At 39.9% G+C, this 27,915-nt stretch overlaps 3 long non-coding RNA genes across 6 annotated transcripts; 2 read left to right on the plus strand and 1 right to left on the minus strand.

Moving 5' to 3' along the window:
* The first annotated feature begins 4,439 nt into the window (after positions 1 to 4,439).
* On the plus strand, positions 4,440 to 12,508 carry LOC118973398 (uncharacterized). 2 transcript variants are annotated; one of them, XR_005062706.2, is made up of 4 exons: positions 4,440 to 4,534; positions 8,170 to 8,360; positions 9,670 to 9,811; positions 10,519 to 12,508. It is a non-coding gene; the product is annotated as an uncharacterized lncRNA (long non-coding RNA). The 2 variants fall into 2 exon arrangements; XR_012124331.1 differs by having other exon boundaries at positions 9,670 to 12,508.
* On the minus strand, positions 4,917 to 24,191 carry LOC118973397 (uncharacterized). Of its 3 annotated transcripts, none has more exons than XR_012124329.1 (3): positions 24,100 to 24,191; positions 21,010 to 21,199; positions 4,917 to 6,216 (listed from the first exon to the last, which is right to left on the minus strand). It is a non-coding gene; the product is annotated as an uncharacterized lncRNA (long non-coding RNA). The 3 variants fall into 3 exon arrangements; XR_012124330.1 differs by lacking the exon at positions 24,100 to 24,191 and adding an exon at positions 23,065 to 23,679 and having other exon boundaries at positions 21,010 to 21,110; XR_005062705.2 differs by lacking the exon at positions 24,100 to 24,191 and adding an exon at positions 23,065 to 23,679.
* Positions 23,790 to 27,915, plus strand: LOC108384430 (uncharacterized). The gene is made up of 2 exons (XR_001850020.3): positions 23,790 to 24,046; positions 26,231 to 27,915. It is a non-coding gene; the product is annotated as an uncharacterized lncRNA (long non-coding RNA).

Here is a 27,915-nt window from a genome sequence, read left to right on the forward strand (position 1 = left end):
TACTGGGACATTACTCTGGGGTTTAAAAAGCCCTCTTGGGCACCAAATAAAGGAAAAATGGAAACCTAGGTGTAAGCGTTAGGGAGGTGGTTGGCTCTAAGGACTGGGCATTATTAGTCTGCTAGTGTTGTCATAACAAAGTACCACAAACAAGTGGCTTAACTTACAGAAATGTACTGCCTCCCAGTTCTGGAGGCCAAAGTCCAAAACCATGGTGTGGGCAGGGCTGGCTCCTTCGGAGGCCTCTCTCTTTGGCTCAGAAACAGCCATCTTCTCCCTGTGTCTGCAGAGCCTCTTCCCTCTGTGCATGCCTGCCTGTGTCCAAATTCCCCATTTTCATAAGGACACCAGTCATAGGTGATTCACTGTGATGACTTCATCTTGACTTATTATATCTGCCAACAACCTTATTTCCAAATTAAGATCACATCTGGGGGTATGGGGCTTAGGACTTCAACATATGAATTTGAGGAAGACACAACTTGATCCAGGTCCTTTGTGAGTCAGGTGGCTTCCAGTATCTTGCTTTCAATTTTCTGCAAGAATCAAAGGAGAAAATAGTGAAGTTGTCAGCTGACAGATCATTAAAACTAATATTTGATAATGGATTACCATGTGACTTAGGGCAAGTCAGAAGGAGTACCAAAAATTGAAGGTCATTTTTATAACAAAACTCTTTCTATCCCCATCTCCTTATTTATAAGAACAAGGATTTTTTCATCCACAAAAAAATGAAAAATAGAATGGATGCTAACCACTTTGTCATTCTAGCAATAAGTAATATTAATCCATAATATATATTAATGTTTGAAAAAAAGGACATCATCATCTATCTTATTAAGAAATGCAAACTTCCAATGAAACTTTACTTATGTTAGAATTTATCAAAATTTTCTATTCATTCAGGTTTTGATCAATTGTGTAATATCAGTAATTGTAATGATAAATCAATTTAGAAAAAACGTAGAGCCTATGGCCACAGGAATTTTAAAGTGTGTTAATTTTAATTTTATACATATATTTGATAGATAAAAGTATCATGGGATACTCAGTAAATATGTTCAAGCATAAATATATTACATTAGCATAAAATTCTGAAGGGAAAGTAGAATGGAAATAAAATTTCAAAGAGAAAACAGAATAATATACAATTTTTGCTTGTTGAGGATGAGCTTGCTTGCACATTTCTTAAATGGATAATGATGAGTAACACTGTTAAGACGATTTAGATTCCATTTGGATACATTCAAAATAGTGATGGAACAGTTTTATTTTTAAATGTCAATATTTACAGTATGCTAGAAATTATATTCTTTGCAACAATTTAAATTTATGATATAATTACAAATACCAGTTTTTGAATGTGCAAAGAAAAGCATAGTTTTCCTATTTCAGGGTCCTTGAGCAATAAAGATTGAGTCAGTAAACAGTGTCAAATTTTGTACTGGTTTTTAGGTGTCTGGGTATCCTAGGGGATATTCAGAAGGGCCCTTCTGTAGCTCACTGTTAATCCAGGGAAATGGGCTTGAATCTTGACCTAGTGCTGTCACTGCTTCCACCCACAAATGTAATGGTGAAATTCGATGCATACTGGCGATCTTTGATTCCTTTCTGAGAGACAGATAGCATGGTGGCACAAAAACCACAAGGAGGTACAGCTTCATATCCATTAGAATGGCTATTCTCAAAAAAATTAAAAAATGAAAAGAAAAGAAAAGGAAGAAGAGAAAAGAAGTGTGGGCAAGGATGTGGAGAAACTGGAATCCTTGTGCAATGCCGGTAGGAATGTAAAATGGTGCAAGTGCTGTGGAAAAAGGTATGGCTGTTCTTCAAAAATTAAAAACAGAATTACTGTAGAATGCAACCATTCCATTCCTGGGTAATACCCATAAGCATTGAAAACGTGGATCCAAACAGATATTTGCACACCAATGTTCATAGCATTACAATAGTCGAAAGGTGGAAGCAACTCATATGCCCATGTACAGAAGAAAAGAAAATGTAATACATACACACAATGAAGTATTATTCAGCCTTTAAAAACCAGGAAATCCTGACATATGCTACAACATGGATGAATGAACCTTGAGGACAACATACAAAATGAAATAAGCTAGATACAAAAGGACAACTGCTGTATGATTCCACCTATATAAGGAACCTAGAGTTGTCTAATTCAGAGACAGAGAGTAGAAGGGTGGTTTCCAGGAGTTGGAGGGAGACGGGGAATGGAGAGTTATTGTTTAATATTATGATGTTACTATTAATACTACTGTTACTTTATGCTATTGTTTAAAGGGCAGAGAGTTTTAGTTTTGTCAGCTTTTTATAAAGCTCTAGCAATGGATGTTGGTGACAATTAAACAATATGAATGTACTCAATGCCACTTAACTATACACTAAAAAATGGGTTAACAATTAATTTTAGGGGACATATATTTTGACATATTTTTTTTTTAAGTACATGATCTTGGACTCAGAGAGATCTAAGTTCAAATCCAACTTCTGCTAGGTCTGTGACCTTGAACAGGTTGCTTAAACTTCCTGAGACTCACAAAGAAAATAAAAATGCCTGACTTGGAGGACTGCTTTGCAAAGCAGATCTGTAGTGGATGCTGGGACGTACCACTCAGGTCATTGCCTGGCCTAAGGTCATTGGCCCAGCTGCTGGGGTGTTAACTGCTGGTGGCCCAGGGCAGCAAATCTCTTCAGGCTTGGCCCCCAAAGGGAGCTCCCTCACCCAAGTTTGTAACCCCACTCAGGAGACAGCAACTAGTTGATGGACACTTACAAGGGCCAGCCCTTTGCATCGGTTTAGGAAAACTCTAAGAGGCCACCCCACCACACAGCCTCCAGCAGGACTGGCTGGGGCCTCTACTTGGTTCACACCATGCTGCCTCTATCCAGCCCTGCTTCTCCCACATTCCTACAGATGCGAGTGAGCAGGACTCCTGCCTGAGCGTCTCCATCTCAGAGTCTGTTTCCAGGTAACTCTTCCCTGCTCAAAATTTCCCAAAAGCTTCCCATTGTCCTCAAAATGAAACCTGAAATACTTTTCACTTCCCGCAAGGCCCTACACAGGTTGGTCATTTGCCTGTCTCCCCTGCTGCTTCTGGCCCCCCTCCTCCTCCCTCACCCCAGCCCCGCCTCACTGGGCCTTGAGCGTAGCCCACTCCTGTCACCTCTGCACCTGTACACTTGCTGTTCTTTCTGCCTGGTACTCGGGCTGTATAGCTCACTCTGTCCTTCTAGGTCATATCTTCAGACAGGCCTGCCTTACAATATCCCCCACATACACCCGCATCCCTCTCTATCCCTTCACCCTGGGTTGCTGTTCTTCATAGCATTTATCATTATCTGAAATGATATTCTATATTCGTGTGCTTTAAGCACTAGAATGTAAGTTCCTCAAAGGCAGGATCTTCCTCTTCCCTGGTACCCATGGTAGTCCCAGCAACTAGAATGCTTGGCACATAATGGGCACTCCAGAAACTTTTTTGTGGAAAGAATTCATGAATTAGAGATAATATCCACTGAGCACATAATTCAGTGCAAAGCCATGACAGGGGCTCAATGGATGGTACCTGTTATTATTTTACTCTATTTCTTGTCTGTCCAACTCAGACAGTGAAAGACAGACAGGGTCCTTCTTCTGTGTACCTCTCTACAGTGCTAGGCACAAAATCACTCAATAAATAAAACTGGACTGGACTTGCAAACCCACTGGTGAGGGAGAGCTGAGAGGGCTTTTGTCCAAGCAGGGTGGTTGGTTCCACTCCATTTGAATGGCTGAGATTCTATCACATCACATCAGGTCTCTGTTAAAATTAATTATGGTCAGACTCCATCCATCGCTTCCCAGGGAAGAAGACAAGCTCCCAGCAAAAGTCAGCCTGCCTACTCTCAGAGACAGAGGGTTACTGTAAGGCCCAATGTGACATTTATTCCCTCTAATCTTCAAATATTGCTGATATTATTCAACAATCTTTTAGAAACTACAAAAAGGGAGGTAACAGATGTAATCTCTGCCCCCAAATCACTTAAGATCCAAACCTGTCAGAGCAGGAGAGAAAAGAGAGGCTCTATTATTTCACCTGTTCTCTGTTCTCATCAGCCTCAGCCATTCCCCCCGCTCCACACCCCTCAAGCTCTGACAGAGACATGCTGCCTGACATTCCTATCTGTTTGACATCCCATGTTCTTGGCTGTGTAATGACAGTGCATTTTTATGAAATATACAGCAGGCCGAATCTCCTGTTTTGCCATATTCAGGAGTAGCAAATACATTTTAAATGCCTGTTTCTTTACTCTTTAGTTACCGTGTATCTCTGTATAGTCCTCACAATGTGGGAAAGAGGTTGGTGTTACTTCTTAGCTCTTCTTCCCTTTTTTGCAGATGCAAGAAAACCCAAGAAAGAGAAGCCCAGTCGTCACCACAAGGCGCACAGACAGAGGGGAAGGACACGACAGCTGTGAGCCGGGTGCCTGCCAGGGAAGTGCGCATTTGCTCTGATTTGACCCACAGCACTTTGAGGTAAGTGTTATTATCCTCCATTTACAGATGAGGAAAGAGGCTTAGAGAGATTAAGTTATGTACGTTGGGTCTCCCAGATGGTAACCAATAAACCAGGATTTGAACTAAGCTTTTTTTGATTCCAAAGTCTCTTCTAAGACTGCTATACTGCTGTGCGCATTTGGGCTGGACTTTCCTTCCTCGGACCCAAGTTTGTTTAACCTCCTAAATAGCTGCCACTTTACACTAGATCCTTCTTAAAATATGTATGCATACACGTAAGTTGCCCTACCAGATTTAAAAATATTATAAAGCTACAATAATTAAAATAGGATAGTGAAACAGTAGAATTCAGAATTAAACACAGGTATAGGATAAAGGACGCATTTCAAATCCTTTTAAATAGAAGAGAAAATGGTTTATTCTATAAATGGTGCTTAAAAACCTGGTTAGCAAACCAGGGGGTGCCCAGTGTTTGTAATTTGTACATTGTGCAATTAAATGACACAGTCCAGGCTGTCCAGTTCCCACAGCGACTGCTAAGATGAGCGACTCACGGTGACTTACTGAGCTCCAGACACGTGAAGTCTCTGGTCCATACGCCACTCTGATCCTCACACCATCTCCCACGGTACTTCCGCTTTACAAAGTGCTTCCACTACCTCAGAGGTGCAGGGTAGGTGCTGCTATTCCCGCTTCCTATATCAGGACACTGAGGCTCCCAGAGGTTAAGTTCACAGCTGGCAAGGCACGTGAAGCTTAAACACCCAATTCCTGGTGTGGCCTCTTACAAGCAGCTCTGTACAGCCTTTCCCCAGCCCTGCCCTCCTGTTCAAATGCCCACAATTTCCACAATGCAAAACAAGTAACATCCCTACACCATTAACACAATAACTGTGTTAATTTCTCTGTCTTCCTGTTTAGTCCTTGTCTCTCCCATACATCTTTTACATAATTGTAATCATAGTTTAATTACCATTTAGTGGCCCATTTTTCCACTTACTGTATCCTCAGGCCCCAGTGCTGTGTACAGTTTTGTAGCAAATGACTGATGTACATTTTGACTCTTACGCTGCTCCTCTTCTTGAAAGCCATCCATGTAAATCTCCATCTCTAATTCAATTGCTCTTAAATGAATTTCTTTCACATGAGCGAGTGTGCGCAGTTGTGTTCCTCTTCTCAGGCAGCCACATGTCGCCCTTCCCCCAATGAGAAGTCTTGTTTCTTTTCCCAATCCATGGGGAACTTTACTTGTTGTGTTTGGTTTCCTCCGCTTTCAGAGCTTCTCCCCAGCGGGTGGAAGTCCAGGAGCTCTTCTGCAGGCTTCTGTGCGAGTGTCAGCGCAGAAGGTGGCATCTATGGCCTTCTCGGGGTTTATAAGCATTGCGTTCTGGTTAAGGCTACACTCTCCACTCCTTTTTAACTGCAGCTTTCCAATTTAGCTTCCTCAGGAAACTCATCACTGAATCCATGATTCATCCCCAAGGTTTCCTCCCTGAACAGGAGAAATTTCAAACTGACCATTTTTGTCACTGTTATGATTCATGGAGAACACACTCTGCTTAGAGTACAAAATAAGTCATTGTTTTCAGTCATCCACACAGTGTGTGTTAAAAAGAGGCATTTTGCACACATGATGTTCTGGTCTCCCCGTTTCAGGAGATGAAAACAGCCTCATGGAAACATATGCTGACTTGACTAGTCTGTATGTTTGGAAACAAATATATAGAGAGAGACATGGAAAAGACATTTTTGGTCCGTGACTGTCCTAAATGCTCCATAAGGTCAAATTCAGTCTACTTGAAATAAGGAGTTATGAGGTCTTAAGGCAGTACTCAAATAAGCTGTCAACAAACACCCACTGAATGCACACAACTCTGTGAGATCTCTGAAGAAAGTACACAGTCCCTGCTCTCTGGAAGTTAATTCTCTATATCAGGTTGTCTGGCAGACACACACACTGGCAAAATCTGCCAAAAGAGGGTTATATAATGAGAGGGTTGTAATATTTTTGCAAACAGATGGTTTAGATCAGAGTTACAACTGTGATGTGCTTTTACTTAACTAAAATGGAGATGATCAATAATAATAACTGGGAATGATGCTATTATGATTTGGTTTGGCTTTCAGAAAACCAATTGTAAAACACCATGCAAGAAGAGTAAGATTGGGTTTTTTTCTAAAAACATATTGTATTCATCAACAAATACAACTATTCTCTTTTTCACCATTGAGGAACCTTTCCTGGGGAAAGAAGCCTTATTCCATTTTAGGAGCAGGAAGGAAAATTTATGACTAAGTACATCCTAGACTGATAGTAACTTTTCATGACTCAGCTAAGTGGTGCTAGGAATGGCCAAATATGTTTGAATGTGTGCTCTTGGGAGGCGTGGGCATTGCCAACAGTGGTAGCTGTGATTCAATAAAGGGGGACAGCAGCCTCGACCTGAGGAAAATGTAGTGCGATAGTAATGAGCAAATTGCTGGCACTGGCGGTTGCTGTGATTTCAGTTTATTGATTGTCTCCTGTGAAACATGAGGCGCTTTATTTGAATCATTTGTATAGGTGTCATATTGGGTTAATTGCAAAGCAATTGGATTTAATAATAATATAACATTGTATCCATGTACATTGATTCCTAGAATTGTGAGATGTGAATTGCACTTGATCATGAGGTTGTGCTTACCTATGCTATGGGATGAGCAAATCCCAGGCTGATCGTGTAAGTGTAAGCTGCCCAGGGTGAGCTTTAACTTACATGCCAGTTTGGATTGTTACTGCAAATACTTCATAGGCCTGAACATGATTGTCTATAAACGGGATACCCTTGAACTAGAATTGTTTTAAAAAGCATAGCTTTATGTTGAGTTAACAGCATGCCGTTAAGGTCGGTACCAATGCAAACACAGAGAATGAAAGCTTTCTGCTGGCCATGCTTTCTTGCAGATTTTCAGAGTTGCTGAAATGATTTCCTTCTTAGCTAAGCTGCTTTGTCTTTATTAGTCCATTGAGTAAGTAATGCAAAAAAGGCAATTCTCAAAATGGACATAAATTCCCTGAAGAACAAGGACACATACTAAACAAACAAATCAATGACCAAGTTCATTAATCATAACACCTAAAGAAACAACATAGTTATATATGTGCAAAATTATTTTTATGTTTTAATCTGGTAAATAGTTTCCATTTTTCCAGTTGAAGGATGTTCCTTTCCATGAGGAATAAAGAGGGGGAGAAAAACAGATTTTATGGGAAATTTGCATATCTGTATGATGAAGAAAAATAAGGCAAATACGCAGGGTGAATCTGAATAGGAACCATTTAAGAGGTTTTAGAGAAAGAAGAAAAGGGAGGAGGAGGGAGAAGAGGAGGAGGAAAGAATGAGTTATAAAATGAGAAGATTGAGTAATACAGTAAATATTATCTGGCACAATACAGGCACTCAATAAATATTTTTAAATCAAAGACTTAATTAACCAAGCTAAAAATGAAGTTATGAAGGAAGTTCGTGGTCCATTATGGTGTGTGGCCTAGATTCCCATCTTTGATGCCTCTAAAAAGGAGCAGAAACATTCATTTAGGCCAAATTTTGCTATGTGAATTTACGTAAAAATATTTTCTTCACTAGTTGTATTTTGTCCATCATTTTCACCAGCACAGTGCTATATTTTTTTAATGTCATCTGACTTTGTGGCCAAACGAGAGAAGTCACTGGGAGAATCACTGACTTATGCAGTCCATCGAAACCAAGAATGTAAAATCATTCACCTGAACCCAAATGCTTCTCATCTCCCTTCCACTTTGGTGCAGTTAACTTTCTCCCCAACTCAAAGACCATTTAGGGTGGTAAGTACTAAATCAAAAACAAAACTAAATACACTTAATATGCATACTCTCTATTAAGATATTAGCTGTCAGGTTCAGTCCCCTACAGGTGGAACTTTCCATGAGCACACATGACTGCAGCCAAGGTGGTTTTTAACGGTTTTTCAGACATGTGTTTGAACGTGTTAACGGCTGAAACTGAGGCCCTGTCTAAATGCTAAGGAATGATATGATCATGTGTTCAGTGCTGCTCTGGGAGACCAACAGCTGCACCAACAGAAAGGAACAGCAGTGACAAGGAGACAAGGAAAGAAGCTACTGTTATCTTTTACAGATCTTTTACCTGGTATGGATGTAGTGATAATACTGCAGACTTGGGAGGACTACAGGATCCTAGGAATTTTTAACAGGGAGGCCAAAGTGAGATTAGACATACTACTGACAAGTAAACCTGGTATTTATGAATAAAGTTAAATGTATGGCATTTTCTAGTATAATGAGCATAGTATCTTTGTATCATGCCTGCAGTCTCATCTCTTCGGCCTTGTGATTTCACCACATAGACGCAAGATCTTGGATTTTTTGAGACTCTTGTTAAGTGAAAATAATATAATGAAGAGATTTACATAAGAATCAACAAAAGACAAATCTCATTAAAACAATGAATCTTGCCTTACTACTCAAATTTGTATGTAGCTTCTCATAAACACTCCTGTTTTATAAAAAGTACAGCAATTTCTAACCAGTATGATGAAATTTGAGCCCAAGACTGAAGAGAAGTCAAGAACAATGAAATGCTTTTCCTGCTCTGAGGAGATTCTTCCCCTGAATGAACTGCTGTTACTAACATTTTATGGGTTCCACAGGCTCCTTTGTCTTTCTTTCTTACAGCCTGGGACAAGAAAAATTGAAAACCTAATTTGCTTTTAGTTCTACCTACTCTGAGTCCCACCCTCCCTTTCTCTACCTTATTTCTATGGCCTTGCCATTATAATAGCAAAGAAAAACAGGAAGCCTACAGTGTTTGAACTAAATTTCACCAAACTGCTCTGCCCTCCAAAACTGGTGCCTTATGCCCCAGGGGCAGACACTAGCTAAAAAAACTGGGGTGCACGAGTTGGGGGGAGAGGAGAGGACTGCAAACTGTGATCTGGTAGCACACTATGGGAATGCTGCTCAGGGTCTCTCTTAAGCTTGAGTTTTTATCTTATAAAAGATTTGCAATTTTTATCCTGTCACAGAACAAACAGAGCCATGACTACTGTTTCACAATCTATGCAGCTGATTGCACGTGCTGATTGCATGTTTCTTTCCATCACATTTCCAACAGTTGCAAATGTTTCTCCCTCTGGGACATCAGGATGTCATAATGGTTTACTAGGGGACAGCAGAGCACAGCAAGATGGCTGGTGACTGGATGATGGAAGATGGTGCACACTGGCTGTTCCACTCACCCTCCTTCCAGGCTCTGAGTAAGTACCGATCCACCTAACTCACTGCTTAGCCACCTCCTGTCTCATTCCCACACACTTGTTCATGTCCACACTGAGCAGATTTCAAACTCAAAAGCAGGACACCTGCTCCAGCAATTATGCACATACTTGTAGGACCATGGTTATATTTAAAATCAAAACTGTCTCAGGAGACCTACAATACGAGGTGGTCACATTCACTGAATTCCTTCTTGCCCATCTATCTATAAACATCTACCCCATTTTTAGGGACTCATCTAAGTGTTCCTCCTTCAAGAAAAGTCCTGTAACTACTCCAATTTAGTGTGAATCTCCTTCTGAACTAATAGTTTGAAAACTGTTGCCTTACATTTCTTATAATGTTGATTTACATCTACTGAATATATTATATAACATTGTATTAAAACCTCATTCATACTGTTTCTTTCATCATGTAAATAAGCTATGTGTCTTGTTACTTTGATAAAAATGTAAGAGAAGGGAGTTTTTTTTAAGTCCACTATATGTGTGCTATATCTATGTATGTATGTATGTATATGCTAGAGCATAAGAAAAAGGAATTATCATTTATGCCTTAATATTCTATGCAAATGTTTACCACTATTTAAGCACTATTTAACATGACATACATTATAATGTTGGAGTTTTTTGTTTTCTAAGGCTCTGTATGTTTATAAACTATTTTGTCTACTCCCTTGACCCTCCAGAAGAGACACATCGATAATCAATTTATTTAAGCAACTATAGATGAAGGCATACACAGGTAGGTCTACCTAAAGATCCTCTGTGACAAGTCTTAAAAAGCAAGCCAAGAATAAGACATCATTATGCCACTTACTGGTTGTGCCACTCTACAGACACAATTATATTGCCTTATAATTGATGCCTTGTACAACTGTGTCTCCTTGTTTACTGTCTGTTTTCTAATAGAATTACACCACTTTGGAGTTTGAAGGTCAAATATATGCCCCTCTTCCACTGCTGCTATTGAGAACGTCTATTAACATTTTCTACACTTGGTTATCTGGTCTTTGCTTGAACAAATACAATGGACAGAACATTTCTAGTATTGATGCTCACTTTATCAGAAAACTTATTCTTAATGTGAACCAAAATTTGATTCATTACCTCTAACTTCTAACCCTTGATCCTATATATGCCCTTGGAAGGAATAAAAAACAAATCTACTCCCACTGTTCCATGGAAGCCCTTCATGCATGCATAGGTTTTTAGCTTGTTCCACATGAATATTCTCTTCTCCAAGCAAATACATTCAACTCTCCCTGTGGTTCTTCCAGGCATTTCAACTTCCTTTTCCTTCATTCATTCAACTGACTCTTACTGAAGATATGCTATGTTTAAAGCATTGTATTGTGTGCTGTCTATATAATGAGGAGCAAAAACAGACAGGGTTCTTATTCTCATTGATCTCAGTGCCAAGACAGGGAAGGCAGACATTCATCACCTAATCTCACTGATGGTTTGATAATTAAAAGCTCAGATAAGGCTCTGAAAGAAAAGAATACTGTTATATACAAGCATATGGCAAAGGAACCTGGCCTAGCCTGGAATTCCAGGGAAGGTTTCTCTGAGGAAGTAATGACTGAGCCGAGACATGAAGAAATAGTAGAATAAAGTGGGGAAAGGAAGACAGGCAAAAGAATAGAGGGATCAGCATGTTCAAGGATCCTGAAAAGAGAGGGTGCAAGGGCATGTTCAAAAAATGAAAGGATAGTGTAGTGAGAGTTCAGAGAAAGATGGATAGGAAGGGGAGAGGTAAATTTGGTGAGTTCAGCTGAGAAAGCATCAGCGGGAGCCTTCTAGGCCAGGTAAGGATTTTAGACTTTATCCTCAAAATAATAGGAAGTCACTGAAGGGTATGGTAAATTGTATTCCTGGTCCCCCAAAATTGTGGCTTCACTTCTTTCAGTACTCCTCTCTGTGGGAAGACTTTTCCTCCCTCCCTTTTGCACTTAGAAAGGACTTTGTGAGCTGCTTTGGCCAATAAAATGTGAGCAACAGTGATATGCATCCCATCCAGGCAGGAGTTTTAAGAGCCAGCATGTGGATACTTTCTCTTCATTCATGGTCACTGCTACCATAACCAGCAATGTTCCACAGAGAAGCTGCTTCATCAACTTAAATTCCAAAGTGAAATTTCCATGGAGCACAGCCATGCTGTGAATGAGCAATAAACTGCTGTTGTTGAAAGCTAATGGGATTTCTGGAGTTGTTTGTTACTATAGCATTACTGAACTTATCTGACAGATACAAAGAATTTTATGGGCTTGAGGGCACATGACCAAATCTGTGTTTTGAAAAGAAAAGTTAGCTACTGTTGAGAAAGTAAACTGAAAAGAAACCAATGTACAGTTTGGAAAACAAGTTAAGCAGTTATTACATTAATCCAAGTAAAGGATGATGGTAAACTAGACAATGGTTAACACAGAGATACAAAGGTGTTGATATAGCCAAAAGCTTCTGGGGAGGTAAGACTTCCAGGGCTTGGTGATAGATCTGGATCCTTCTGGTACAGGGGGATGGAGATATGGGGGTATCGAGATGTTACCTAAGTTTCGGGCTAAGTTTCAGATGGACACTGGTGACTTACGACGAAATGGGTAAAATTCAGGGAGGACAATGCTTGAGGGGAAAGATCATGAGGCAATTTGAGAGCAGGTTGAATGTGAAGCACCTCTGAGACAACCAAATGACGAGGAGTAGGCAGGGTTACAGGTCTGGAGCTCAAAGGAAAGGTCAGGTTAGAGATATAAATGAAGGAATCACTGGCATATAGATGGAAACCATGGATAGCAGTGAGTTTGCTAGGTAGACAGTAAACAGCAGAGAGAGATTGAGACTGATTTTAAGACTAAATTTTGAGAGCTCCAAAATGTAACTTCTGGGTGACTACTCTTACTAAGAAGGATTAGCCAGAGAGTAGGGAAGAGAAGCAGGAGAATATGGTGTCTTTAAGACAAAAGGGAAGTGTTTCTAAAAAAAGAGGAAGTGATTAAGTCTCAAGGCTGTGCTGAACTCAAGAGATGAGGACCAAGAAATTTTTGTTGGGTTTAGCCTCTGCCTGCCAGTTACCAAAATGGTGAGGCAGCAGTGTGGCTGGTGTGGTGCTGCATTGTGCACACCCAGTGCCCCAGATGGCTATTGCACAAGGACAAGAGTGAGACAAGGTCCGGGTGCTCCATGCCTGGCATCCCACAGGAAGCTCAGTCTCTTAAGTGCAAGTCCTGCTGACAGGGACTCACCCTGTGTATCCACAGTAGCATGTCCTGCCCCCTCTCTTCACCCTCTGCAGAGGTTAAGAAAAACACTATAGCTCCAACCATGATAAAACCTTTCTTTTAGTATCATTTTGTGAGTATTTACAAAACAGGATAAACTACAGAACCATGATATTCAGTAATAAAACTAAACAAATGCTCAAAAAGTTTATTCATATTATTTAATCTAATTGAAAGAAAATACCCCAAACCACATGCAGTATCTCTTACTTCCAAATTAGGGTGGTTTGGAGGGGGGTAGGGGAAGGATGGATGAAGAAAGAATTTCCCTTCTTTCCTTAATTTCTCACTCAGATTGCTCTTACAAATCTTCTGACTACATATACCAAGCTTATTCGTTTGTAAAATAATCTGATTCATTTTGTCCTACAGAATTCTTTTTTGTATGAATTCCTACTTTTCTGTCTCTAGGGCCTGCCTCATCTTTCTCACCACTTCAGCCCCCTCTCCAATTCATTTTGCATAAGCACCTTCACCCCAGAATCCTATCCCTAAAATGCTATTTTAACATTCACTACCCTTTCAGGAACTTACCATGGCTCCCTATTTCCCACCACATGAAATGTTAAGGTTCTCTACTTAGAACACAGGACTTGCCGTAGTCTGTTCCCATCTGACTCATTCAACTGTTTTCAGTACCTCCCAGAGTACAAATTCTGCTTCCCTCGGACTCTCCAGCCAGCACCTGGACCAGCTCCCACCCTCTGATTTGCCTTTCCTCTATGCTTTGGTGCCCACCTCCCCTGTAGCTGAGATGCCCTCTCCTAGTCCCTTCACATGATCAAATCTCACCCATCTTTTGAGGCCCTGTAGGAAAAAATCTGCATGGAGAAATGGCTTGCCTTCTATAAGAAATCTGCCAGTAAAAATACTAACTTTATGGAGATTTTACTATGCCATGCTCTTTACATGAATTATCTCACTGAATACTCAGAATAGCCCTTGGAGGTAAACAAGATTTTGCAGATGATGAAACTAAGGGTTAAGTTCATCTACGGAAAGCACCTACCAGTGACCCATAACAAGGATTCAATAAATGTTGACTGTCATTATGCGTACTAAAGAGATTTAGTAATTCTCCCTGGTCACAGAGCAGTAAGGAAAAGAGCTAGAATACAGATTCTGGCTTCAGAGCCCACTCTTTTACACTGCCAAGAGCAGCAATGCTCTGTTTGCACTGCTGCGACCTTGCCAAGCTTCCTCAACTATTACAGTCAACAATTATTTCTGCTGTCTGAATTCCTTAGCAGTTGGAGCATCTGTACTATTTTGCTTTGCACTTGATAGCTATCTTACTTGTACTTTTACTTTTTCTTAAGTATATGTCTTATCTCAAGTTGCCCTAAAAACCAGTTGGTGTGCTGATAAATGTTTAATAACCAGATCTTGAGGTTGGAAGGGGGTTGATTCATACCACTGGTTAATTTCAGGGGTACTGCTACCATGGTCAATTTCAAGATACCAAAGCAAAGTCAACCAACTCATAAAATTCCTAACAATCAGCTCTTGCAAGTTGGTACAAGCGGCAGCAGCACTCCACTGATATAAGGATTAGATATTACACTGTATTCTCTTGTCTTTCTTAGTGCCAAGCCTGGTGCTGCAAGTAGGATATATGATCACATATCTGGAGTGGAGTTTCTGGTTCAAGGTTGCAAAATGCATATAAACATTTACTTAGCCTACCTCCCTAAATCTCACTGAAATGATGACACGCAAAAACTAATTCTTCCATAATAGTGCTTAAACAAGAAAAGGTGCCAACAGTCAATTAGAAAGTTTGACAAATTTATGAAAGACAAGAAAGAAGATAAACTCCTGTTGATGGATAAGCCAAAGGAAACCACAAATTCAAACTAGCACCAGTGAGGGCTGCTATGGAGATGGGAGCCTTTCTTTCCTGGGAGACTCACTAAGCTCAGCAGGTATGAACAGCTAAAGTGAACAGTGGGACAAATAATCAGAGTAATTAATTAAAGATTAAGGAATAGCTGGGCCAGTCAGGTCCTCCCTTCTACATATTTTGAGCGCTGTGTCCCCAGCTACACTCAGTAGTGCTTTCTAAACCAAGTGCAATATTTCTCTGGGAAGGACCCCCAGTGTAAATATTTAAAACTGGAGAAACAGAGCCTGTGCTAATTCTGACCTTCCAAATGGACTCAGAGGGAAAAGATGGTATGGTTCTAGCAGTTCCACTATAGATAACTCCATTCCCTACAGGAGGTGCTAGGTACCTGTTCAGTGAATGGATCTTATAGCTTGTGGGCAAATGAATGACTTTTCAGGAAACACGACAGCATATGCAAATGTACAGAAATTCTGCAATTATTTCAAGCCAATAAAAATGTGTTTTGGCAGCCATGTTGGAGAGGAGAGGAAAGGAAATCTCCAAGTGGCAGAAATGAAGAGAAACACCAAAGGCAAGGTGGTAAACCCAAGCTGTGCAGCCCACCTACTTTGCAGCCAGGGGTGACCTTGTGATACAGTTCCACTTAACAAGATGTAAGCAGACGTGGACTAGGGACTTCTGAGAAGCTGTTTTTCCTGACCTGGTGTCCATCCCTTCCTCCTTATTGCTTTCTGCTTCCTCTTCCTGCCTGGACTATGGCCATAAGACTGGTAGTGGAATAGCCAGCTTGCCACCAGGAAACAAGCAGAAGGATAAAAGCCACTCCCTGAGGATGGAGGGGCAGGAACATACAGGGAGCTTCAGGAAAAGGACAGCATTTCTTCCTTGCTCTGCCTACTTCCAACTTTCTTGTAGTTAAACAAATAAAACGCTTTCAAGTCAGGCCACTATAGTAAAGCTTGGTTGCATCCCAAAATAACATATTGTATATCTGGGAACTTGGACAGGAGACTAACATCTTTGAGAAATGGAAACTCTGGGGCTGATGTACCCATCTGGGTCTAAACTTATACTACTTGCTTGACTCAGGAAGCCTATGTTGAAAACTAAATTTAAAAATCCAGAAAGGGCATCTGAAACCTACAGAGCCCTAGCAGTAAAATATTCGCTCACTCCGTGGGACACTTTCACATTTTGTAAGAGGGAAAAAAATTCACATGAATTCACAGTAAAAAACTGCAAGGTCTGTGAAAGAATAAACCACCACGAGGTGTGTCAACAGATAGAGGAGAGGGAGGAACCAGCAACCAGAGAACTGCTTATAAAAGACCACTCTGAAAGAGACTATAAAATAACTGTAACCAAATAACTATGACCAGATATAAGCAAAGGCATAGAAACCATATGAAAGAAGAAGACAACATAAAAATGGAATAAACAATTTTGAAAAAGAACCAAATTGATTCTCTAAAAGTGAAAAACAGTCACTAAAATTAAAACATCAATGAACAGGTACTGAATAGTTGAGACAAAAGTGAAGGGAAAAAACCATAAACCAAAAGATTTGAGGAAAAATTTCAGAAGATAGGACAGAGAAACTATGAAACTGGTTAAGAGCCATGGAAAACAGATTGAGAAGGTTCAGTATAGAAGCGGAAATTCAAGTTCAAACTGAAATTCCAGAGAACAAAGAACACGGAGAAGAGATGATATTTAAGCAATAACACCTGAGAATTTTCTAGAATCAAACTAAAATATAAATCAGTCTTTAGACTTCGGACACATACAAATGCTCTAGCAGTGTAATTTTTAAAATTCACAATTTGATACAGTATGGCAAAACTTCAGAATGTCAATGATAAGGAGAAAAATCTTAAAAGCAACCAAAGCAGATGTTCTAAAAATGAGAACAAAAGCAAAACAATATCCAATTAGACCATCAACAAACCTGTCATCGGACACCATACACGTCTGTGAAATGAATGGCATCTTTATGCTGCTCAAAGAAAATAATTCTCATTCTAGAATTCTATACCTAGCTACATTTTTATTCCAGACTAAGAATGAAATAGATATCTCAAACCAACAAAGACTGACAGTTTACCACTCAGTGATTCTGTCCACAAGATCTATTATATAGGGATTACTTCGGTAAGAAAATCAATTGATTCTAAAAGGAAGAAGTGGAGGGCAAAACATAAGGGTAGATAAAGAAATTGGTAAACACATTGTCAAAAATACATAATGATTTATTGTTATCAAATAATAAATACTGGTGAACAATTTGGGAGGACTCTAAAAATAAGATGACACTAAAATAACAGTCCATGAAAACATGGAACATTGCAGAAGAAAATCTGAGTTTAAGGTCCTAAGGTCCTATGTTAGTTCTGAGGCAAACAGAGATATTACATTCTGCTGAGAATTTTTAATAAATAAAAAAAAGAACAGGAATATAATTTCCAAGCCAAAAGAGGGAGGTTAAAAGGAAGAAAAGAACCGGAGATACTGACAATCCAATAGAAGGCAGGAAATGAAGGGGGATGGGGAAAAAATCAAAAATCAAAAATTTAAGTTCTAAATAGAAAATCTAAAAACATAATGTTAGGTGATACATATGTAGGAAATAAATGTATATTTTAAATGTTAATATAAAATATTTTTAATGGTAGATATATGAAGAAAAATATAAAAACAAGATAGGAAAGACAGTCACCAATTTCAGAACATGGTTACTTCTAGAAGGGAAGGGAGGAACCTAAAAACAGGTATAAAGGGGCTTCAATGTATTTTCACATGTTTTTTCCCATAAAAGAAAGGAAGAAAAATGATGCACCACTCAATCCAGGGACAGTGCTACACAAATAGGCAACACAAGAAACTTCCCCATCAACAAGTGAAAAAGTAGAGAGAAACAGATACAGCAAGAATACATAGGAAATAAGACCTATTATGATGACTTCACCACAGTTTGTCTTTAGTTACTAGTATTGGCATTAGCATCCTAACTGCAGAGATTTGCTGGAAGAGAAAATGGATTTAATTTGAAAAAAAAATTGGTATTAGTGTGAAGGAAGGATAATGTGTCTCGAAGGATTTTTTAACAGCTCATAGGCATTAGTGTAGGTATTTTAAAATATGTCAGTATATGTATTTAGCATATGTATTTTAGAAGATGCTTGTTTCCTCAAAATGTTTACAAATATGAATAATTTCACTAATAAAATCTCCTTCTCAAGGCAAAGAGTAGACTGGTTCTCCAACATGCTGGTATGTAAACACTGGGGTGAAAATCTGCAAGTGGCAAAAACTCCCTCAGGATGCCAACTCCAAAAGCCTCTGGCTGAGGAGGGGGGCCCCCACCCGCTGCCGATCCCCATAATTCTGAAGAGGAAGAGGAGAAGGAGCAGGTAGAGAGGAGAGAGGAGGGGAAGGACGGGGATGAGTAGAGGCACTGTGCAGGAGAGGGGAGCACATGTAAAACTGCATAAACCACTCCCCTGCTTTTACCTACTTGTTCCCTGTTTCTCACCAAGGCAAAGGGTTGGAAACAGAGAATGGGAATCAATTTCAAATGCAATTTCAGTTTTCCACGTTGTTTCCTCCCTTACCTTGGCCAGAGTCAGGAGAAAGTGGGGTGTAATTACATCTCTTCCAATTCAAGCTAGCCATGGGGATCTATCAGTGGGGAATTTTACTCATGGCTTTTATTGTTAAGTTTATGGCAGCTGAAAATACAGCCCTGTCTTTTATCTTTTCTCCAACTGATGACAAAGATTTTCACCCAGACACCAAGACCATCAGACCTGATATTCTGGACTAGACCAACAGACCCTTCACTGACTCCAGGAAGGTACCCTGAATACTTGTAGGACTACAAGATAATATTCTCTGCCACTCCAGCCAGAAGTGTGATTCTGAAATGTCATTTCCCCCACAGTTCTCTTTTTTTATTGAGGCATAATTTTCATGTTATTAAATGCATATATTTTAAATATACAATTGTATTCATTCTGATGAAGCTAAACACCCACCCCAATCAAGGTACAGTGTAAAGTCATTTTTAAAATAAACTTATTATCTGAATGGATTCAATAGCAATGAAACACAATAACATATTTCCAAATATCTTGCATTTACAATCTTAGAGCATCTAAAACTTGAATATAATGAGCTACAGTGTAGTAAACAGTACATTTTACTCCACCTATAAAAATAGTTCTCTTTTCCACATACATTTAGATAAGGAACAAAAAATGCTACAAATCACTGATTTGTACAAATCTTAACGTTTGTGTACTGAAAAGTGATTAATCACACTTTATTTTCTTTTCAAATTTTCTTATACCGCCCCATGAATAAGCCAATACACCTTATCGTCTGTCCTCTCTGAAAAATCTGGATTAACAGCCTAGGCCGAATTCCATTCTAGCAACAAGATACATAGCTACCAACAGTTCTCTTTAAGTCTAAGGAAAATAACATACGGGGGAACACCTTACTCTGAAGTTCCTTTATTTTGGTTTAAACCTCTCTTAAGAGGCTCTTTTCAAGTCTTTGGAGCATTATTAAATGATCCTACTATTGATTTTCCGTGCTTAGTGCTGGTGAAAATGGAGTGACTTGAAGCCTAATGACTGAAGTCCACTCACTGTCTAAAGGACAGGTACAAAGGCAGAGGTCCACAGAGCTCACTCCTCCGACCATCCTCAGAACTTAGATTCCACTGCCTGGAAATAGGACAAGTGGGAAATAGGACACGGAATTCAACTAATCTCTCTTACTTAAATATAGCACTGCTGCTATTTCTGTTACTTATCTTGGGAAATGTTGTAAGTATTGGTGTATTTTGCTCTTTGGCATGAAGCTGTATGCTTCATTTCTACCACTGAAATCCAAATTCACTTTTAGGAAAGCATTCCTCTATTTTCACCTTCATTTTCTGTGGACCATGTATTTGTGATACCAAGCCACTGAGTAATTAGAGGTTACAATCAGAATTTGTCATGCCAGTTTCCATCTTAAAAAGTTTTTAAGACAAAACAAACCAGTTTTTTAAATGGGCAAAAGAAATGAACAAGCATTTCACATAAGAGGGGTAACAAAGGATAACATAAATAAAAACCACAATGAGACACCATTTCCATACCTTCAGAATAGAAAAAAATTTGTGCTCTGCCAATACTAAGCACTGATGGGACTATACAACTACAGAAACCCCCGTACAAATCGGTGTGCGTGGGGGTGTCCAAATGGGTAAAGACTTTGAAAAACAATTTGTATTTAGTAAAATTTATGTGCATACTGTATATCCCTGCTCCTTTTCCTAAGCATATTACATATACAGTTGATCCTTGAACAACACAGATTTGAATTGCTTGGGTCCACTTACATGTGGACTTTTTTTGATAAATACACTGAAAAACTTTTTGGAGATTTGTGACAATTTGAAAACACACTTTTCTCTAGCTTACTTTACTGAAAGAATACAGTATAAAAAACATATAACAAACAAATTATGTGTTAATCAATTATTCATGCTATCAGTGAGGCCTCCAGTCAACAGTAGATTATTAGTAAAGTTTTGGAGGAGTCAAAATTATACATTGATTTTTAACTGTGCAGAGGTCAGTGTCCCTAATCCCCTAGTTGTTCAAGGGTCGACTGTATGCTAGGTGGTAGTAAATTTGTGTTAATATTCTCAAGTGTGGTAATTCTGAAGTATTTAGAAGTTAAATGTTAAGATGTCTACGACTTTAAAATGGTTTAGCAAAAAAGATGTGCAGAGAGAGAGGGAGAGAGCAAATATGACAAAATGTCTTTTAAAAAGCAGGCGCAGGCTCTGGGGGCAGAGTCTGCAAATTTGAATCAGGGCTCTGCCACTTAATTATTGTAATCTGGGTAATTTATTAAGCTTTCTCTACCTCAGTTTAATGACCTGTGAAGTGGGACTAATGGTGGTACGAACTTGCTTGAGATGTGAGCATTAAATGAGGTTAACAGAGCAGTCACTGCTTTGTCATAAGCCTTCAGTAAAGGTTAATAATTACCTTTGTTGGCTCCATTTTGCAGATGATGTAAACTGAGACTCGGTAAGTGAAGCAACTTGTTCAGTCACATAAATGGCTGCTGGTGGTCAGAGCTGCAAGAGCTAGAGTGGAAAGGAAGTTCTACTAACCCATCCGAGTCGCAAAGCAGCTCTGATAAACAGCAAAAACTTCAGACAACCCAGATGTCCATCTATTGTGGAATGGATCTAAACTATTATTGCAGTTCTATACTAAACTGCTATACAGCCAGGGAAGGAAATAAGACGCATTAAGATGAAGAAAATAAAAAGAGTTAAAATAAAGTAAAGCTTTTATTTTACCCCTAAAGATTTTAGCTGCTACAGCAATAAGAAGACACAGTAAGTCACTAAAACTACCATGAAGAAAACAAATGGAAGAAAGGTTTTTGGTTTAACCACTTTGTACTTCACCACAGTGCTTCCTGCAAGAGCAAGAAAGACAACCCTCATGCTTAACATGTTAATAGTTATATAAACCAAATAATTCTTCCTACAATGAACTAACTTGTGGCCATTAAAATTGTGTTTTAAAATGAATATTTAGTGTCATGGTAAAATGCTCACTACATAATGTTAATTTTAAAAACAGGATTCCTTGTATTTTAAATATAAAACTTTAAATATAAAAATATATACAGACATATAAACTTGTATGTATATGTACACATATATAAATACATATAATGAAATAAACCCAGAAGAATAAACCTAGAAGTTTACACATACACAAAAATATTTTTAAAATTAAAAGTGGGCTTCTTTGGACGGAAAGATGGGGAATGATTTTTCCTTCTTTTTTTTCATCTGTAATCTGCATTGTCTTATATTTCTAAAGTAAAAATGCAAAACTGATGACTCTGGAAAGCAATCAGGCAACATCTAATAAAGTCGAAGATCCTGGGTGATCCACATGTCTGCCAATGAGATGTATACAAAACCATCTAGCGACATTGCTTATAATAGAGAAAAACTAGAAATGACCTACATCCATCCACCACAGAAGCATGGATAACTACACAGTGGATATCCAGATAGCAGTTAACAGGAAGGACGCAGAGTTACTGTAATCAAGGTGGGTATATCGCACAAACATAATGTGTGGAGTGATGGATCTGAAAATTGCAGAAATGTAGGTGCCCTATGGTTCTGTTTGAAGATTAAAAACATGTAAAATAACACTATATGATGTATTGTTTATGTGCATGTACATATGTAGGAAAAAATTTTTTTAATGCATCGGAATGCACCAAATGCAGGGTAAAGGTTATCTGTGGAATGTGAGGAAGGAAAATGAGATTCGGAAGGCGGACACATAGGGTGGCGGGGGGGACATCAAGTGTACCTGTAGCGCTTTGTGTCTTGGACTGAGAGTTGAAGTACAGATGTTTGTTATATAATTTTCTGCGTGTGTGTGTGTGTGTGTGTGTGTGTGTGTGTGTGTGTGTGTGTGTGTGTGTTGGAGGGAGTCTGAACTGTTTTACAATAAAATAGTACTCATATAATGAGATGAAAATTTTAAATTAAGGTTATCTCTACAAATATAATTCCTTGGGGGTGCAGTCATGGACTTTTGGTCCTACTTTTAAAAATATTTTTACATCTTTATTTTTGCTAAAAACAAGATTTCCGATGCAGAACACTTAATTTCTGCAAAAACCGAAATTATTTTTAATAAGAGTATTTGATTGCAATTACTATCCAATTTTGTTTGGAACCCAAACTATATCCACTGGGGGAAAATTAAAACATATGCCCTCTCGCTAAAATGTATTTTTAAAAGGGCATAAAGAAAAGCACTAAGAAGTTGTAGTCATTTTATTCTTCCAGCATATTCTAACTTTAGGGGGAAATGGCTCAGAGCAGCCCGTGGGTGACTAAGCCATGCTCCCAGCCCTGGTCGACTTTGTCAGACGGCAGAATTACACATTTGCACGTGGTTAAACAGTTTCATCAGTGAGGCAGATTTAAACGAGCTTTAAAAGCAGGAAAAGAAAACATTTGGTGCATTCCACATTTTCCCTTAAGTATACTGTACCTTCAAGTCATGCTGCATTTTGCATTCCTCAGAGCTCCAAAACACTATTTAAATTGTGCACATAAATCACTTTATTCCGGGTGAAATACGGCTGTCTCCTCCAGCAGAAACTAAGGGGCGACTTGTCCCAAGCGGCTACGCCCAGGGGTGAGGACCCAGCGCAGCCAGAATCAAAGGCAGGTGATTTGAAGGAATCCACATTCTGCCTTGAAGGCTGAAAAATAGGTGGAAGTACTTATCTTTTTCTATTACCCATCCACCACAGTCTTTGGGTTAAAGCTCTCGTTTAAAACACTGGGAATTCCTACCTCCGAACTACATGATCTCAGCAATTGGAGCTGGTGGGAAATGTGGGGTTACAAGGGCAGAAAAGAGCATCAAAAAGTTGGATTGAAGGGAGAAACTCAAGGGTAAAGATGGTAAAGGTTACAAACCCAGGAATTAATAAAGAAGTAAGTGGACGGGCGACTGTGCCCACCGCAAAAAAAGACTTCCCTTTTACCAGAGTCCACCATGGCGTTCCTGGAACTCACAGACGCGGCTAGACTGACAATAGTTTGTTTACATCGCGCACCCGGGGGAGACACAGTCCTGCGTTCACCAGCCAACGCCAGCGTTCTAGACGCTTCCCTGGTGGGGAGCGGCCGGAGGGGGCGGAGCGAGGCTGCGGGCCTAGAGGGGGCGGGGCGGGGCGGGGATGCAGGCTCGGGAGGGGCTGTGAGGGCGGGGCTGCGGGCCGGTGGGCGGGTCCCTGCGGTGCTCCTGGGCCCTGCCCAACCGACACCAATCGCTGGGCCGAGGAGGTGCCACCGGGAGTGAAACCGTTTCTGGTGCCCGCCTACCCACGGGTCTGGCAGAGGAGGGCCGGCCGATACTCGGCATGAACCTGTGAAAGAAGCCCGGCGTCTGCCCGGCTCGTCCGAGGGCCTGCAGACATGTGCACGGTTTCTGCATTGCTAAAAAGGACCTCTAAGGAACCTAGGTAATTCCCAGCCCCAGACCCTGCCCCACCCACCCCAACACACACGCACTCACCTTCTGATACGCACAACAAACACACTCACACACCGGGTCGGTAGGAATTGCTAATAGACGCCCCTCCTTTCCAAGCAAAGTGCTTAGTAGCCGAATTCAGCAGGAAGGAATCATCCTCTGAAGGCCGCCCTCGCTGCAGGCCCTCCCACGGGAGATGGGAGAGGTCAGCCCCTGGAAAAGTCTGGAAGCTTAGACTTCCCACGGCCAGCGAGAGGGGTCCACTTCACCTTTGGCGAGGACAAAAATCACTCCTTCCTTTTGGGCCTGGCTTTTCCCGTAACTAAAAGGGCTACTTAAAACGTGAAATTTTTCTGCATTTTATTAAATTGCTTTCTGTTGGATCATAGTGGGGTCTTAGTTCGGAATTAAATTCATCACCTACTATGACAAAATGCACCATCTGGGCACTTCCACAAAAATTAACACACAGGGGAATGGGTTTGCTGTTGATATCTGCCTAGGAAGATATGAAAAAGGGCTTAGTGGGCTGTGCTTTTGTATAGTCTTACAGACTAGCTCCTTGGAGGACTAGCCATTTAAACCTCAAGTTTCAGTACCATGTAAATTAGAAGTAACTTCACCCTTGACTTACTAATTTTCTGTCCAACTGTTTCTCATGAGCCATTTTCATTTCCTCCTTTTCCTACTATTCTCTGCCTCTTCTTTCTGTTCCCTCCCCCTGGTCAGTTTTTTCTAGACTCTGGAAGTATGGACAGGAGGGAGGATTAAAGGGGCTGTAAGCAGGGGAAATCCTATCCAGCGGAAGAGGACCAGGGCACAGCTGGGACTTGTGTTCCTCCTGTCAAGTTAACTGTGGTACAAGAACCAGCTGGGTTGGGTCCGGACATGCTTTTCTCTTTTGCAGCTCAGAGAATTTTTGTCACTTTAACGTCAGTGATCTTTGGTGCCCCTGAAGGCAAGTAGTACACCTGAATCGTAAAGCTTCAGATGAGTTGAGTTCAAAGTTTTATTTTCCACTTTTAAAGCCCTCAATAAATTAGGGCAAAGGTAGTTGGAATCCAGCCTCTTACCCTGGCGTGCCTCTGGGATTATGAAGGTTGGCTAAGCAATCTGCTCTTGAGAAACCAGGTGTAACAAGACCTGGGTGGAGGGATCTGGAGGTTGTTTGTGGAACTTTCTCCTCCTTTGCAGTTTGTGCCAGTCTTTCTGGAGCAATCCTACAAGCTTTGCCACCAGAACTACTTGGGTCGACCTGCCTTTGTTATGCAAGTTGCAGAACACGAAGCTTCCCTGCCAAGTATTCCTGGCTGGAATGTGAATGATGAGAGGGGTCACTGTGAATTCTGGACTGCGGGCTTAAGATACCTCTTCCCTCCCTCCACTGCCTTACCTCCATCCCTGTCCTCTTTAGAAGCCTAGCTAGCTAATGTTTCAGCTTAGAAATAATGCTTCAGAGCTCTACCACCGACTTGAATCTTTAGGTTAAAGTGATATAGTCAAAATGAACATCCTGCACAAATCTAAGTTGACTCTAAAGCCAGTAATTAACTCTTACTGTTCTGTTTCCCTTATCTTTATGTGGAATCGTATTTTGTCCTGACTCTCTCATGTTTTTACATTTCTAGCAAAATAGTTACATCTTTCTAAGATTCTTTTAAAAATTACAGTGTGGGGGATAGTCAGCAATTCCTGTTTTTTTCCCCTGCATCTGTCTACCTGCAAATCTCTTGCGGCTGCAGCAACTAACAGGCTTTTGAATCCCGGCTGCAGAGATGCCATTTGGTGTAATTTTCCAGGTTGTGCTGTTTCCCCAGGGAGAACTCCTGGGATGTATGTTGAGACAGGAAGGGAACTTAGGGCAACAGAAGGAAGGTGGCTTAAGGTGGCTTTATTGAAAACCCCTGGGATGGCCCCACAACACACCAAAATCCTGTCCTGGATGATCTGTCTATTCAAATCAGGTTCCAGACAATAACAATGACCAAAGTAGGTGGGAGTGAGAACTGTGGTCAACCCCCTGTGGAATGAGCTTGTTGATTTTTACTAATGCCTGCCTTTTGAATAGAGTGGAACTGAGAAAAAACAGGGCGTCTTGCCGGAGGAAAACAAAAAGAGAAAGTGAACCACTTATCAAAGATAAAGGAGATCTTTCTTACTCTGCTTTATACAGTGATCTAAACCTCCTGCAAGCCAGACCCACAAGATATACAAGCCCAAATTGATGAGAATATCATGCTGTCAGCAACATGGGGTTTGAAAAAAGCTGAGCAATGACTCCATTCCTCATGACTCTCCAGGACATTCTCCGGTGATCTTCACACTGACACCAGCTGCTTCTCCACCTCCTGTTATTTACTGCAGGGTGTTCTGCTTGAAGGAACGGTCTCCTTTCTACTTTATTCCAATATAGTGGTCATTTTTATATCGCAGTGGTCCCCAAAGCATTTTACAGAGGAATCTAAATCCATCTATTATGGGAAAAACACAGACTTTCAAGGAACTGAAATGAGAAAATCCTCTGGCTGAAATAATTTATCCTTTATTTCACAAAGTCTCTCGGTAACAGAGAACCTAGCTGATGAGTGGGAAATAGTGGTGAAAGTCACAGGGAAAATGACCCAAAGATTATGTTTTGTTTTTGCTCTCTTGGTACGCTCTCAACCCATTTAGAAAGCAGTGATATTCAAAACTGGGTAGTCTTTTGCTTACAGCCATACAAATCAACATTGAAATGTGTCCTTAAAAAAATAAAATGAAAGACCAACTCTTAATTACTTGAATCATGGTGCAAAAACTGTTATAACCAGCAGGCCAAGGGACTGTTCAAAGAAGAGATAATGAACTGGACTGAAGGAGAGATACGGGGTATTGATCTAAGTTACATATTGTTTCCTTTCTCAAAATTCTTTTTGGCAAAGATTAAATTGCACCAAATATCTATCAGTCTTATGATGACAAGACTAGCAAACTTGTTGCATTAAACACTCCCTTCCTTTACAACTGTCCAAACAGGATTTTTCCATTTAGTAGTGTATCAGTCCATAGTTATGATTATGGTGTAATTTTGGAGATCCCTTGTATCAAATATTAATATTTGTATAGTTATTAAAGTATTTGGTGATTTGTACAGAAACTCTAAAATATAGTATGTCATTTATAATCTTAGGAAAGACTAAAACTGTAAATGAAAAAATTATTTTCTAACCATTAGTTTCTGCTGGAACAACTTGTAAGATGACTTACATTTTTAAGTGGTACATATAATCATAAAATGCTTTTTTAAGTGCAACACTTAAGCAAAATCTTTTACATTACATAATGCAGTAGTTTTCAGACTGCATTTATCCAAGAACTCTTTTCCAAATAAAATACTAAGTAGGAGGCAAATAAATAGAACATAAAAACAAAGGTGTTGGGGACAGTGGAGGAACAGATGTTAGTCCTTTCAACCCTCCACAGGGCCACGCGAGCACCTTTGAGGAATGCTGAATTCTAGGAAGTGTGGAAGCCAGTGCACTATTGTAAGACGTATTAAAAAGTAAATAAAAGGCACTGTTTCGATGACACCCCTCTTCCTGGCAACTGCATATATGTAGGTATATGTTTCTGAAATATTCAATTACTATCTGGTTCATGTCTCTGTCATTCATGCTCTCAAGCTGCAACCTTTGTGGCATTTTATGATAGTACAAATGGATTCTGTGTCTATGAATTTCAAATTCTAAGTTTTTAAAAATCCTAATGGTACAGACAAGGCCAGAGAGCATGTTACGCCAAAATGTATGTGACCTGATGAAATTACTTGCATAAATTAGAATAACAGCAACATCTCAATAAATGACTGTCAGACCATGA

This window comes from Manis javanica, chromosome 13 (assembly GCF_040802235.1).
Source record: "Manis javanica isolate MJ-LG chromosome 13, MJ_LKY, whole genome shotgun sequence".
Classification (NCBI taxonomy): domain Eukaryota; kingdom Metazoa; phylum Chordata; class Mammalia; order Pholidota; family Manidae; genus Manis; species Manis javanica.